Source organism: Protopterus annectens, chromosome 11.part0 (assembly GCF_019279795.1).
Source record: "Protopterus annectens isolate FY-2018-M chromosome 11.part0, PAN1.0, whole genome shotgun sequence".
Taxonomy (NCBI): domain Eukaryota; kingdom Metazoa; phylum Chordata; order Ceratodontiformes; family Protopteridae; genus Protopterus; species Protopterus annectens.
The window spans coordinates 1035815807-1035828507 of record NC_056745.1 but is presented as its reverse complement, the minus strand read 5'-3'; the positions used below and the strand labels follow the sequence as shown (position 1 = coordinate 1035828507).

The 12701-nt window shown below is 42.4% G+C and overlaps 1 protein-coding gene across 3 annotated transcripts in view; it reads right to left on the bottom strand.

Annotated features, from left to right (window-relative positions):
• GRAMD4 (GRAM domain containing 4) overlaps positions 1-12701 on the bottom strand; it is a 2037033-nt gene that overhangs the window by 371838 nt on the left and 1652494 nt on the right. The gene's annotated exons all lie outside the window — the stretch shown is intronic.

Here is a 12701-nt window from a genome sequence, read left to right as displayed (position 1 = left end):
TGCTTGAATAAGGCAGTCGTCCAAGTAGGGATATATTTGAATTCCTTTTTGTCTGCAAAATGCAATTACTGGTGCCAGGCATTTTGTGAAGACCCTGGGCGCAGTAGATAAGCCAAAGGGCAGTGCAGAGAATTGGTAATGCATTGAGCCTGCTATGAATCTGAGGTATCTTCTGCAAGATTGTCTGACGGGGACATGCAGGTATGCCTCCTTGAGGTCCAAAGTAACTAGCCAAGCCTTCTTGCCCAGCATGGGCAGAAGTTGCTGTAGTGTTAACATTTTGAATTTTGGAACATCCAGGAAAGTATTTAGGATTGACAGGTCCAGTATTGGTCTCCAAGCTTTGTCCTTTCTAGGTACTAAGAAAAGTCTTGACTAAAATCCTTGTCCCTGTTCTTGCTGTGGAACTTTTTGAATAGCTTCCACGTCCATAACAGCAGCAATCTGTTTTTGTGCCTCTGCCCACTGGTTTTGTGGCAGGTCTGGCATACCTTTCGGTTTTGGAAGCATGTGGAAGTGGAACCTGTAACCCTGAGAAACAATATTCAGCACCCATTGGTTCTGGGTGATCATGTGCCAATTTTTTGAGAAAAGTGCTAGCTTTCCCCCTAGGGGTGCTTGTCAAGAGGTAAGTGCTTGGCATTTGCAGAGGGAAGTCATTGGGACTGTTTCCTATAAGGTTGTGATTTGTCTTCCCCTCTTTGGGGGCTGAAGCACCCCATCTGTATGAGCCTTGGGGCTGAGATCTGCCTCTTGGGTGTCTGTATCTGCTTCTTTGTGGCCTGTCTGACACTGGAAAGGACCAATTTTTTGAAGGCCAGTTTCTGCTAAATCTAGGTGGTTGAACCTGTAAGAAATCTTTCACTGTCTGCATTGACTTTGCTTTATCCTCCATTTTCTTTAACAACTCTTCTGCCTTAACACCAAACAAAGTATCATGCTGTAATGGAGCATCCAGTAATTTTACTTTAACAAGAAGCCTCTAATGAATCAAAACCACATTGCAGAGTATGCTTTCCAACTTGTTCAATTCCATGCAATAAATCCTGCATTTCCTTACTGTCAGGACTTTCTGTATTTGAAACCATTTTGTGTTTTAACAATGACATGAGGTACTGTTGATATTTAAGCATGTGAAACTGGCAGTTTAAAGCTCTTACAGCTAAAGTAGCAGAAGTGTAAACTTTTTTCCCCCATCTGTCCAGAGCTTTGGAATCCCTATTCGAGGGGACAGGATTTTTAGCAGTGGAAGCCTTAACCCCTTTAGGACCCTGAGAAATTGTTTTTGGGTCTGCAGCAGGGTTTTTGTAAAGGAATTTATGAGAGTCAGAGACCCTGCAGTACACCTGTCTGGCTTGACTGGTGCAGGGGGTAAAGAATCAAGAGACAGACTGGATTCAGAAAAAACATCATCAACAATATCAAGCACAGGGGGAATAGCCAGGGGCCTGTGCTGAGGCAATAAAATGAAGTATCTGAGCCTTTTCTTGGATTCTGAATAATCCTGGCTCTCCCAATGAAAATTCTCCCTCATGGTGTGCAGGGTTTCCCAAAAAGAATAATCCTCAATCGGAGAGGCTGGAGATATGGACTCTTCTGCATCAGAGTCCTCATAGGGAGGGAGAGAATATCCCTGATCAGAAGAGGAATCAGAGGAAATGGAAACCTGGTCAGAGTAATCATAATCTGTGTCTTGCCTAGGCCTTTTGTCAGGAGGGGGATGGGAACCCCTGATTAAAGTAGTTAGGCCTTCGGCCATTTTAAGCATCTGTTTCTTTGGCATGGATGACTGTTCTGGAGAATGCTGTACTTGTTTCCTTGTCTTTAATGGTGTTTTTGACTTTGCCTTTGCTGCTGTAGTGGGCTTAATTGTAAGCTGTGAATGTCTGAAAACACCCTCAGAAGCCGATGCCTGCTCAGCGGCTCCGGACCCATCTGAGGGTATAGTTTCCGTAGGCCCAATACCTTGAGTTTCCACAGGCCTCGATGTCTCCACGTGGCTGTCGGTTACAGCCTGTGGCTCTGAGGTAGCGGGTGTCAGGGGCTGCGAAAGCGCCTCACTGAGAACCAGCGAACAGGCGACTGGCCTAGAAGAGGCTTCGTCGTCAGTTTTGGACATCGGATGCCTGTCCTTTTCTTTGTCTTTGCGTTTTTTATAAATTCCGGTCTTTGGTTGTTCCGACGGCATTATGTAATTAAACCTTCGGCCAAAATAATGTAAAGCAAAATCAAACTGACATTTAATAGTGCGTTTATTGAATCTAGCACAAAACTGACAACTAGTAACGTCGTGGCCAGGGCCTAGGCAAGGAATACAGTAAGAGTGAAAGTCCTTATGAGGTATTTGCTTCCCACAAGAAATACAATTATTAACTTTTACTGACATCGGTCTGGAGCAAGAAAAAGTTTCCCCAACGGGGTACTTAGCTTTATTGAAGACTTCGGTTATGAAACTCAATTTTGAAAATCTCAGGAGTTGGCCGACCGGCACTTGTGAACTGCTTTTGTTTCGGGCACTGCGCGGCAAGAAAGACTGAAGAAAATGGCGTTGGTTGCAACTTTTATACCCCTGGCGCACTGACGTCAGGGAAGAGGCGACAGCAACCGACGCCGGACCAAGACTTTGGAACTTGGGCCGACTGCGGGTCGCCTGCCAGCAGGATAACCCAAGTGTAATGACTGCAACAGTGAAACACGATGAACATCTCTGTGAGTAGTGGATGAGAGAAGGGGGGGGGGGTTCTGTGTTATAATGAGCTGAAATGGCCGAGGCGTGGATTTTAATGGAGGATTAAGACAGGCCCTTGTGAAGCATCTCAGTTAAGTATAGTAAAATCTGAGGCAAACTGAGCGCTGCTGTGCTTATCCCTTGAGACTGGTTCCAGGCAAAGAATCTTTCCCATTTTTCAGCATAGGATTTTCTAGTGCTAGGCCTCCTTGCCTCTAAAATGATATCCATCACAGGTTTACTGAGGGAAGGTAAAGGAGAGATTATGTAATTAGCCAGCCTGCAAGGTTCAGTGTTTGAAGCTGTGGGTGCAGAATCTGGTTCTCCTGCTGAGACAACAGGGAAGGAGTCTGAGGCAGGTGCCATGGGGATAATCGTGACACACTGCGCAGGAGGGGGTACCAGTGTTGACGTGGCCAGCCTGGAGCAATCAAAATCATCCTTGGTTTGTCCTGTTTGATTTTTAGTAGTACTTTGGAGAGCAGAGGGGAAAAGGCATAGACTGATGTTTTTTTCCAGCTGAAGGACAGAGCATCCACTTTCCAGGCTTGTTTGTGGGGAGTCCTTGTGCAAAATTTGTCCAATTGGTAGTTCTGGGGAGAGGTAAACAGGTCTTGTCAACATGTTGAAAATCCTTGGTTCCAGTTTCCACTTGTGTGGGTCCATGAGGTTTCTGCTTAGTCCGTCTGCCAGTGTATTTAATTTTCCAGGCAGGAATTGAGCTTGTAGTTGCACTTGGTAGCTCAAGGCTGTGTTCCACAATGCCATGGCTAGTCTGCAGAGGGGGTAAGAATGTGTACCCCCCCTGCTTGTTTATGTACCACATAACAGGTGGTGTTTTCCGTCTTTACCATTAGTTGTCCTGGGAGAATGTGGCCCTTGAAGGCTGTCAGAGCATTCTATACAGCTAACATTTCTTTTTGATTGATATGCAGGTGCATTTGACTTGGGTTCCATTTGCCCTGAAGACACTTCCCTGCCAGGTGAGCCACCCATGCATAGTCTGATGCATCTGTTGTTAAGGTGTGGGTGGAAGGGGGTGGTGAGAAAGGTAGTCCCTTGTTTTGGTGGCAGGCCTCTGCCCAACAAAGGAACTCTAGGCGTAGGCAAGGTATGATAGGAATCATTGCTTCTAGATCCTGAGAATGTTGACACCATAGGCTTTTTAGATACCACTGTAGTTTCCTCATATGCAGTCTTGCATATGGACTTAGAAGAATGCAGAAGGCCATGAACCCCAAGGCTTGCAGTATTTGTCTTGCAGATAGCAGGGTTTTTGTGGTCACTTGTTTGAAATAGGTTGTCAAATGAATTTGTTCCTCTGGAGTGAGGTAAGCCATCTGGGAAGTTGTATTCAAGCTTGCTCCCAGGAATATAATTTGTTGACAGGGTACCAGGTGTGACTTCTTTTCGTTTATGGTGTACCCCAGACAAGTTAGAACCCTTTGTACAAAGGCCAGATGATTCAAAAGTATGTCCTGGCTTTCTGCCTGAATTAGACAATTGTCCAGGTATGGGTATATTTGAATATTTCTTTGCCTGCAAAATGCAATAACTGGAGCTAGGCACTTTGTGAACACCCTGAGCGCAGTAGATAAGCCAAAGGGCAGTGCAGAGAACTGACAGTGCATGTAGCCTGCTTTGAAGCGTAGGCATCTTCTGCAAGATTCCCTGATTGGGATGTGCAGGTATGCTTCTTTTAAATCTAGGGGTGCCAACCAGGCATCTTTGCCTAGCATAGGATGTAATTGGTGAAGAGTCAGCATCTTGAAATTTGGAATCTCCAAAAAGGTGTTTAGAGTATACAGGTCTAGGATAGGACGCCATTAATTATCCTTTATGGGTACCAAGAAAAGTCTCAAGTAGAAACCTTGTCTCTTTTCCTCTTCTGGTACCAGCTGAATAGCCCCCATGCTTAAGAGAGACAGTACTTGTTTTTGGGCCTCTGCCCACTGATTTAAGGGTAGGTCCGGCCACCCGCTTGGTGTTGGCAACGTGTGGAAGTGAAATCTGTATCCCTGGGAAACTATATTTAAAACCCATTTGCCCTGGGTAATGAGTTCCCAGTTCTTTGCATGAAGAGCGATCTTTCCCCCCAAAGGGGCAGTCAGTTAATAAGTACTTGGAAATTTTAAAAGGAAGTTATTAGACAGTTTACCATAGGGGGTAGTCTTATTACTCCCAGATTTGGAAGTGGAGCCCCCCCCACTGCTTACTCCTGTGTGTCCCCCTGGGACTGAAACCTGGGGTTTTTGCTGCGTCTGGGTTTGTTTTGAGAAGACCTGGAAGGGGCTGGAAAGGTCCAATTCTTAGAGGGCCAGTGCCTACTAAATCTAAGAGGCTGAACTTGTAAGAAATCTTTAACAGTTTGAATAGATTTAGCTTTATCTTCCATCTTTTTAAGAACTTCCTCAGCCTGGTTGCCAAACAGGCGGTCCTGATTTAAGGGAGCATCCAACAATTTAGCTTTAACATGATCAGGCAAAGATTGTTCCTTAAGCCAAGCATGCCTTCTGAGCACAGACCCAGTAACAGCAGCCCTGCAAGAGTCCTCTAATGAATCAAAACCACATTGCAAAGTATGTTTTCCAACTTGTTCAGCAGAATGCATTACACCCTGTAATTCGTTATCTTCCACACAGTCAGGAATCAACATAATTTTCTGTTTAAGCAATCCAATAACATGTTGCTGATACTTTAACATATGAAATTGGCAGTTTAAAGCCCTAATGGCCAAGGTTGCAGAACTGTAAACCTTCTTACCCCATCTATGCAGCGCCCTGGACTGGAATCTCTATCGAATTTTTAGCAGTAGAAGCCTTAATGCCCTTGGCCCCCTGTGAAATAGTCTCTGGATCCGCAATAGGATTTTTAAAAAGGAACTTGTGTGACTCGGGGACCCTGTTGTATCTGGTTTTCTGGAGCAGGAGGCAAGGAATCAGGGGCCAAACTAGATTCCGAAAAGGCATCAACAATGTTTAGTACAGGAGGAATAGCTAAAGGCCCTAAGCCTCTTTTTTGAATCAGAAAAATCCTGGCTTTCCCAATGGAAATGCTCCCTTAGAGTATGTAAGGTTTCCACAAAAGAAAAATCCTCTGGAGGGGAAGCAGAGGGAATGGAGTCCTCTGCATCAGAATCCTCATAAGTAGATAAGGGCAAATCCAGATCATCAGAAGAATCAGAAAAAAAACAGAATCCTGGTCAGAAGATTCATAAACCACTTCAGTCCTAGGCCTCTTAGAAAGGGGGGGTTGGCTACCCCTGATTAGAGTTATTAGATCTTCAGCCATTCTTATTTGTTTTTTGGGCATAGAGGCCTGAGCATGTGGCCTGGGCGTAGTTTATTTAGGCGTGGTTCGAGGTTTAGGCCTATGAGAAGAAGGAGGCGTTGGTTTAATATGCAAATTCATAGGCCTGAATACCACCTCAGAAGCCAGTGCCTGTACAGTGGCTCCGGACTCATCCAAGGTAGAGATATCCGTGGGTTTCATAGTTGAAGTATCTCGAGGCATACCGGACTCTGAATGGGTCTCAGTAGAGGCCTGCGAATCAGAAGCAGCAGGTATCAGGGGCTGCAAAAGCACCTCACTGAGTACCGGCGAACTGGCGACTGGCTTAGGAGAAGCGTCATTGGCAGTTTTGGACCTCGGCGGCCTGTCTCTGTCTTTATCTTTGCGTTTTTTCGGAATACCGGTAGTCGGATGGCTAACCGATGACATTTCTGGATAATTAAACAGAGAACCGAAATATTTTGAGGCAAAACTGTACCGATGACGGATAGTGCGCTGATTAAATAAAGCACAAAACCGACAGCAAGGTATGTCGTGGTCAGGGCCTAGGCAAGGAATACAGTACAAATGAAAATCTTTATGAGGTATTTGCTTTCGACAAGTAATGCAATTATTAACTTTTACTGACATCGGAAAGGAGCAAGAAAAAGTTTCCCCAATGGGGTACTTAGCTTTTAGTTGAAGACTTCGGTTCTGAAGCTCAAAAATGAAAATTTCACGAGTCGGCCAACCGGCACTTACAAACTGCTTCTGCTTCAGGCACCGCACGGCAAGAAAGACTGGTGTAATGGCATCGGCTGCAAGCTTTACACCCCTGACGACCTGACGTCATGGAAGAAGGGACAGCAACCAACGCAGGACTCAAGACTTTGTTAAACAGGCCGACTGTGGGCTACCTGCAAGCAGATACCCAAATGTAATGACTGCAACAGTGAAATACGAAGAACATCTGATAAGACACAATAGTGCAATGTTTGTCCACAAGAAGCACACACCACAAGTTAATAAGCTAACAATAATAACAACAACAACAATAAAAGAGACAATGATTTCACTGTATGAAATAAGGAAGTACTAAAATCAATCACAGTAGCACAAGCAGGTTCTGACAAAGAAAGCTCTGAAATTGATATCAAATGAATCCTGACCTCCTGTATCAAGATCAATGTCATCAAAATGTAGCACATGATGATAGTTTTTAGCCAAAAGTAACTTTTGGGTAATTTTTTGTATCATTTTTGTGCAAATGTAAACTCACTGCATAACAAAATGACAGTGGACATGCAAACCTTTAGACAGTTAAGAAATGATACCAAGAAAGCTATAACTTCCGATAAAAGAAACTACTACCTACAATCTCAATAGGCTAACCAAAACAACCCACAAAAATTTTGGACTAGCATTAACCAGCTACTCCATCCAGGTCAAATCACTACTCCAAACCCCTCAAAATACTGACCACAAAAATCCCATGAATACAGCCAATGTTTTCAATACCTTTTTTACTAATGCTATCCAAACACTAGCTAGTCAGCTATCACCTAATAACTTCACTCTACCTTCCTATAAATTAACCTCACCCCCTCCTTTTCATATTCAACCTGTCCCAACAACATATATTCTAACCCTACTACAGAAACTAAAACCATGCTCTCCCTCAGCAGACCAACTACCTGCTGAATTTCTACAACAATCAGCCAAGGCTATCGCTTATCCCATTTCCATTCTGATCAATAGAACTATTACCGAAAATTATACCCCTAGCTTATGGAAAATCTCCCATATTATCCCCCTCCATAAAGGTGGACACTCCACTGAACTCTCTAACTACAGTCCCATTGCCCTTCTCTCTGCTTTAGCAAAGATCATGGAGAAATGCATTCATCGACAATTACTTGACCACTTAACCCAAATAATTTACTTTCAACTGCCAACATGGATTCAGACCTTCACATAGCACTACCGCTGCCCTTCTTTCCTTCACTGATTGTATCAATAAAAAACGCAACCTTAATCTTTCTTCGGCACTATTTATTGACCTGTCTAAAGCATTTGACATGGTAAATCACCAGATCCTCATCAAAATACTTAAATATCTGTCACTAGATGCATCTTCCATAAAGTGGTTCCAGTCCTATCTAGATAAAAGACAACAGGCCATACTATGGCACAAGTCTCTATCCACCCTCCTGCCCGTTAACCTTGTTGTCCCTCAAGGGTCCATCCTAGGACCTCTACTTTTCTCCATATTTATTAATGACCTTCATCTAGCCATCCCCAAAGCCACATGCATACAATATGCTGATGACTCCACACTGATATGCTCAGCCACTTCCTCTTCTGAACTTCACTCTCTTACCCAGAAAGTATTTAACACAGTTGAACAATGGTTCACACAGCAGTGCCTTCTCCTAAACCCCCCAAAAAAACTAAACTCCTCCACTTCTCTCCTACTCACAAGTCTTCTCCTTTTGATTTTTCAGTTATCTCCACCAATAAAACTATTATATCACCAGACCCAACCACCAAACTACTGGTTATCACCATTGACAACAATCTGAACTTTGATATCCATATCAACAATACTACAAAAACTGTCAACAAAAAATGTGGCGCTCTCTCTAGGATTAAAACCTTCCTTTTACCTACAGCTAAAAGTAACTACAGCTCACACTCATCTAATCTCTACACTTCTTTATGCCTTGCCCATTTTTACTAAGCTATTTAAAAATAACCTCAGCAAACTGGAAATGTCCTACAATAACATTGCCAGATTTGCTACAGGCAATCCATTTAGAACCCACTATTGCATTAATATAAAGCAGCTGGGATGGCTTGAACTACAAAACCTGATTAAATTCCACCAACTATCCATAGCCCATAACGCTCTTTATAAACCTTCCAATACTCCTATTCTATCCACCCTCATCACCCCCTATAAAAATCTGAAGTCCTTAAGGTCATCTCATAAACTCCTAGTACATACCTCTAAACCAAACAACAAGGCTGGCGACGCTCTCTTCTCTAATACTGTTGGAAAAGCCTGGAATCTTCTCCCCAGTGAACTTTCCTCACTTCCCTCACTATCACTCTTCAAAAACAAATTGAAACTGTTCCTCAGAACACACTGGTTATGCCCCTGTACTAAACCTGACTAGTCATGTGTCTCTTCAAACTTGGCTCTACCTACCCTTTCTACTCAAACTGTTATTCCTTCCTTATTGACCACAATTACTGTCTCCCTCTAGAATATGATATATTGTACCAGTATGCTATATTATGCCTGCATTCTGTACTACTAGGCTGTTGTCCTCACTGAATTTTCTGTGTTAACCTGTAATATGCATTGTAAATATGATTCTTGTTTACTGTTGCTTATTTATGTGTAGTTTTCATTGTTCTGTCTTGGAGCTTATCTCCCCGGGCCTCTACTGAAAATGGACATGTATCCACAGTTGGACTAGCCTGGTCAACAAATGTAAAATAAAATAAAAATAAATAAAAATAAAACATACCACAGTATTACTGACAGAGAAGAGGTACAACATAGCTTTAAACTTGACCTTTAAGCCACACAAACATTTAGGGGATGACAGTGAAAAGGTCCAGATGAGATGACTCCTTCCAGGAGACAGGAACACATTTACTTGCCATTATTTGTAGTTGCAGCAGAACTTCATTAGCTGATGGCCCTCCCGTGAGTCAAACAAATCTATTTCTAGAACACACTACCTTGTAAACATTTTATAGAGCATCAAAGAAGTCAGTTTCCCATATGACTACTGACCTTAGACCTGCTCAGCTGGTGTGCCTCCGTGTAATGGTCTTGGGGGATACTACATGCCTACAGATGAAAGCCTAGGTAGAAGGCTGTCAAACTACCAGTGCTCACATGCACAACATGGAGTTGGCCCACCCCTTTCTTTATGTACTGCATCACTATGGTTGTGTCTGTGATTATTTTCAGGTTTCCTGGGTGTCAAACCATTCTGAAAGCCCTTACGACTAGAATGAGGGCATCAATGCTTTCCACCTGATATGCCTTCTCATCATGGAGCAGTTTCACATTCCCTACACTTTCCTTTGAAGTTCACATTTGAGGAGATCTGTATGGGAAGGCAGTTCTGACACATCTGCTGTCATAGTCTGGGTGTCTCCTGGGAACACAGATGACCTTCCTTGATTTCTTAGCACCTGCCGAGACCACTATATGAATTTCTGAGCTGAACAGGGTCAGTGTCTTGATCAGTATTTTGCTGCAGTGTTTCCACAGGATTTTCAAGTACCAATACTACTTCCTCAGCTACATTCTGGCTAAGGAAACCATAAAGATGGATACTGGCAAGTAGAGCAGAGGGCATAGAAAATGTTGGAAGTTCTGGAAGAAATTTCTTAACTGCAAGACCCTGCCCTGTGCCAGGGACACCTTGTTCTGTTTATCACTTGACAAGGACTTGGTAAGTATTTTTTCTTCTGAGGTATAAAATTTGATATGGGAAACTTGGGGAAAATCCAAGGCCAGAGACAGTGGGTACCATTCTTCACTGCACTCTGCATTTTACTCATGAGATTGTCTGACTAAGACAGTTATCCAAGGAATACTAAACATGAACCTTGTTGGGTCCTCAGGTAAGGACACAAAATACTCTGGGTGCCATGCACAGACTAAATGGCAAAAACAAACTGGGTTGGGAGGGTGGCCTAATGGTTAAGGTTACAAACACAAGGTGCAGGGTTTGAGTCTCATGAGGGATAACTGGCTAGGCTTAAAAAAAAAATAAATGGCTCGCAAAGCCAGTTAGCCTAGTACTAACCTATGAACCTATAAGATGTGCTTAATTGCTCCATGCTAGGTTAGCATATTTTTTGAATTTTTTAGGGTGGGAGGTTGGCATAATGGTTAAGCTATTTACCTTGCACACACAAGGTGCAGGGTTTGCCGAGTATTAATCTATGAACCTAAATCTATGAAATGCTCTTTAGAATGGTTTATATTGCTTGTAAATGGTTATATACAAATATGTATCCTTTATTTCTACGCTCATCAAGAAAGCAGCTTTGAAAAATCAGCAGAAGCAATGCTTTAAGTATCAGCATCTTGAATCTAGTTACTTTTAAAAATGTTGACCTTAAGAACATTCAGAATGGGTCACCAAGGAGACAGCTTTCTTTCATACCACAAATAGTCTTGAAATAGGGTTTTATAGTAAAGTTTCTGACCAGCTGGGCAGTTTACTGTTTGCAAAGGATGTAAATAAATGCACATATGATGCAAATAAATAAAAAAATATGCATGTCCCATGCCAGTTATTTTTATGTGGTGATATGCAGGTGTCATTATGTAGACAGAGATAGACAAAACAGGCTGACAAACAGCCATAGATACACACACATGAATTCATAGTTGAGGCAAAGACTACAAACAGTAGAGGTTTCCACAGGAGAGGACAGATTACCGTATCTTGACCATAATTAAACAATTATGACGACTTGTTAGTAAAGTATGTGTGAAACAAGATGAAACATCAATGTTGGCAGAATTTCTTTCACCTGTTTAAGTCAGACATCAAAGGTATATTCCATCAGAAAGTAACTGTACTTGCAGAGGGCAAAGCTTTATGTGAGTGAAAACAACTGACTGCTACTGTTACTTGATATTACAGTTGAGGAATTGAAAATATGACTTGTCAGGAGACAGGGAGAGAGAGAGTGTGTGTGTCTATGTGCATTTATAACAAGATGATGGCTTACACCATTACTGAATTTATTTCACCTGATCAAACTTAAAAGATCAGAAGCATACCAGTTCAGAAACAGTAATCCAGGGGTTGGAGGGAAGTGTGTGTGTATATGAATGCAGAAATATTTTTCTGAAAATATGACATAACTTTTATCTGTAAATAAAGTATGCAACTTTTTCACAATCAAAAGAGGAGCAGCTTATTAAAGGGCATTACACCAGAGTAGAGTCTGCACTGTGAAAGCTAAACATGAACACACACTATATACCAGATGATCTGGGAGAAGACCTTCCATGGTAGGCCCTATTCTTTTCACATATCAGAATTTGGTATCTTCAAGAAGTTCAAGGATTCAAAGGCAAAATTACACCATGTCATCATGTGTCAAGTACATAAGTGCACTAATTTCCAGTACATACCAGTCTTCCCCCTATCACCAGTGAGAAGACTTCTGCAAGTAAAGAATAAAAATGAAGATTTGACACACTCATCACTAACGACCATCACACATGATTTCCAAATGAAAGCTTGAAGGAATGCTGATCAAGTTACAAAACAATGATTAGTCATTCGAATCACTTGACTGTGGTCTTCAGACGAGTTTAGTGTGCATTCCCACCCCTTGCTATTTATATGGTCAAACTCTAAGATCGAACAATTTTGGGGAGAAAGAAAAATTCCCAACATACAGCAATCTTGAGCTTTATAACCCCAGAACCACAAATTAGTGGATGACATTTAGTGCACTGATCACTAGTGTACTGACTTTAAGCCTGGTAAATAGTACACAAAAATACACTAAAAGGGGCTCCAGCAGCCAAGGACAAGAGGAAGAATTTCTTACCTGCAAGGCAGCATGAGAACAGGACTCCTGTCCCACCAAGATACGCCCTTTTTGGTTTAAAAAAATGTGTAATTTAACAGCTAGGTTTTTTGTTGGA